Below are 3651 nucleotides of genomic sequence, written 5' to 3'. Positions count from 1 at the left end.
ACTCTTCTTCACAACACGTGAAGGTTTGCACTATAAACTCCTTTATAGTACAATCTCCGTTACAACAAGCTCCTTTGATCACTAAGCCCGACAGTCTTGTTGTTGTAGGTTTTTCAACTTTCTCCAAGTTTACTCCGCTTCTTTCTACTTCACTTGTAGAGATGGTTGAAAAGTTGTGACGATTCTCCAACTTGAAATTCTTGTGATTTGCTTCCTTGATCAGCTTCTTAATCACACAAGAACTTTCAAATAAATCTGAATATCACTTGATAAGCTTATGAATATCACACTGAAAATTTTTACTTGAATGACAATATTTCGCGTGTTCCAACCCCTTTTTAAAGTGAGATGGGACAAGGGTATTTATAGGTGGAATTTCATATCCGTTGGAGGGAAAGTGAAATTCAAAACCTATTGTCCAGTGTGTAATATCCAATGAGTATTGTTTTCTCCTTTTTCAGAATGTCAGTACTTTCTAGCCGTTTGTCCACTTTTGTGTGAGGACAAAATGTCTTTTGTTCCTCAAAAAGGTGACAATCATTAAATGCTCCTTGGGATCGTTGCATGTGACCCAAAATGACATTCAGCTTATACCCATTCTCAAGGCAGTAGATAAGACAACTTATCAGAGAATGTCTTTGCCTTGGTTGTGAGAGAATGATTGTCCTTATCATTTCTCTTAAACTCCTCGAGTCAATCATACTCTTGATTGCTCGGTTATAAGAGCTTGGCCCTTCCAGATTTCGGCCTAAGATCTTAGTCTTCGGTTCTTCAACTTTTCGTGTCTTCGAGTCTTCGAGTCTTCGATCGAAGTCTTCATGACTTCGGTATGTAAGACTCAAAACCCTTCGTAAACTAAGGATTCGGTTGCCTTTCAAGACTAAGATAAACGCATACTTATCTAAGAAAAAATTGGGGGTCTCCTCGTATAGTTTGGTATCATCAAAATCAACAACTCGGGGTTCCTAACAATTTCTCCCTTTTTGATGATGCCAACACCATACATTCATTCTATTCGGCTTTCTTTATCCTTAAAAGGATTTTCATTAAGTGTGCCCGAATAGTTGAAGTTTTACATTTTAAACGAGGAGTGAGATACCGAATAGTTGAAGTTTTACATTTTAAACGAGGAGTGAGATAAAGCTAGATAACACACACACTCTGAAAACGAGGAGTGAGATAAAGCTAGATAACACACACACTCTGATCCAAAAGAGAGAGATAAAGCTAGATAACACACACACTCTGATCCAAAAGAGAGAAGACTTTTATTTATGAAAAGTTTCATACATTTTTGCAAAAAGGTAAAACTGACAGAGATTAAAGACAGAGAGAAAGATCTTCTTATTTTGAGCTCTCGCCAGTCTTACAGAGAGAAAGATCTTCTTATTTTGAGCTCTCGCCAGTCTTCTTCTTCTTCTCCTTTTCCCAAATTTCATACTCTTGAAGTTGCATCATATCATTGATTTCTTTCCTTGCTNACAGAGAGAAAGATCTTCTTATTTTGAGCTCTCGCCAGTCTTATTCTTCTTCTCCTTTTCCCAAATTTCATACTCTTGAAGTTGCATCATATCATTGATTTCTTTCCTTGCTTTCACAGTATCGAGGCCTTGAATCTTGAAAGCATATTTATGGTGTAACCTTAGCATCAGGTAGTTTTGGACTGCTTCTCCAAGATTTTTTCCTCTTATAACTCCCCAGTCCCACCATGCTATCAGTTCGGGAGCATTCATTCCATCAGAAAAGCTTTGTTGCATGGCAGTTAAGATCTGGGCTATGCCATTCATTTTGGTTCGCCCTTCGGCTGCTTTGGTTATCTTATTTGCTTCTTCCAGTTCCTTCATGACTTTCTCGAATTTCTTTTGTTCTTCTTGCTGAATCCGGAAGATCTCTTCGTCTTTCTTCCTTTGCTCATAAACTTGTTCATTGTGATCTCGCAAGAAATTATGCCTATCCATTGGTTGCTTCTTGTTCCAGAAGGGTGGAATGTTGCATTCTTCCCATTTCTTTTCAGATCCCTCTTTGTACGGGACATACTCAATAGGCTCTCCATTAACTCTTCGAGTCATTACCTTCGGCTCTTTTCCTTGTCTCTTTTGTCCTTTTGAACTCGGTTCACCACTTCTCTTCGGAGATAGTGAAGGGGATGGAGTTTTCCTAATATTTAGGATGGCTTTTCTTTGATGAGAAATATCATCATCTCGTAAGACAATTTCCTTTCCTTTGTGAGTGTTTCCTTTCATCTCTTCCCCCTTGTTGGCATCATGGACTTCGATGAGAGTATCAACCTTGTCACTCAGCCGGTTGACACAGACTTGCAATTCCTTAAGAGTCCACTCGAATTCACAGACAAGAGATGCTGTTGCATTTTGGTTGCTAGAGACCGTTTCAAGCTTCGAACAAGACAGGTCGAGACGTTCCTTTATGAAGGAATGCTTGGTAACTAAATCACGTTGTATGTTTGTGAGTTCAGTTGCCGAAACCTTCAGAGATCCAAGAGACATAAGATTTTCAGAGAAGGCATTGTCAATCTTCTTTTCAAGAGCGGTGATTCTTTCATTAGAGGTGGATTTTGAGGATTTCTTTTTCTGTCTTCGGACGGCTTTCTTAATCTTGGTGACGGACTCATTTAGAGATTTGAACTGTTCAGCTTGAGTCCTCGCCAGTCCCTGTATGGCATTCAACAGAGAGGTAAATGCAGAAGAGGTATCAAGGATTACCTCAGAAGAGTCCGAACTCTTGGATGCGTCAGCAGAAGGACCATGATTGTCCTTAGAAGGTGCTTCCATGTTTTCACCTTGAACTAAGACAAGTTCTTTGCCTTCTGCAAGATTTTCTTCATCGATTGGTGAGGCTAAGTTCTTGGGACTTGCACTTTTGGATGCTTCCATGTTTCCATCCGAAGTGTAGTCTGGAAAGACTTCGACCTCAACATCAACCAAATTAAGATCAGATGTAATCATTTCCTCATCAATTATTTGTAAGTCATCATGATTCGCACCTCGAGATGCTTCCATTGTTTCATCTCGGGCTGAACTAGGACTTAGCAGGATATGTGCGTCCATGGATTCGGTGGGAGCAGACTTCGGCTCATCAGTATGGTGCCGATCAGGTTCATCATTTGCACGAGTTGTCTGAACTCCTGTGTTGGAAGGATTTACAGGTCGAGAAGAAGGAACATGACCTCCAGAAGGGTCATCATTGTCATCACCATCATCGTTATCATCCTTTTTATCTCGACATCCTTGATTCTGATTGGAATCCGAATCCGCAGCATCATCTTCGTCTTGTTGACGACTCGGTCCAACATCTGGTCTAAGGTCTCGTATTTCAGTCTGTGCTCGAGAGATGTTGTGAATTTTGGCAATCTGCATGTCTTCCATCAGAAGTCGTTCCCGAGGAGTTTGGTAGCCAACATTCAAATCCACAGATTTGCCAAACCGAGTTGTTTTTCCTTGGAGTTTTTCAGCAAAAACCCTTTCTATTTCATCTGGCCGTGTGGCGTCAAAAACAGATCGTGTCCCCATCCAACCAAGAGCCCATTCTTCTTCTTCTGCCATTTCGCTGATTGTGCTTGCTATGACCCGAAGACTAGACATCCGCCATTTTTGCCAATTATACATGCGAGCAAGTTCGCGTCTCAGTATTTTT

Source organism: Ipomoea triloba, chromosome 15 (genome assembly GCF_003576645.1).
Source record: "Ipomoea triloba cultivar NCNSP0323 chromosome 15, ASM357664v1".
NCBI classification, from domain to species: Eukaryota; Viridiplantae; Streptophyta; class Magnoliopsida; order Solanales; family Convolvulaceae; genus Ipomoea; species Ipomoea triloba.
Note: the sequence above shows the minus strand (reverse complement) of the source record.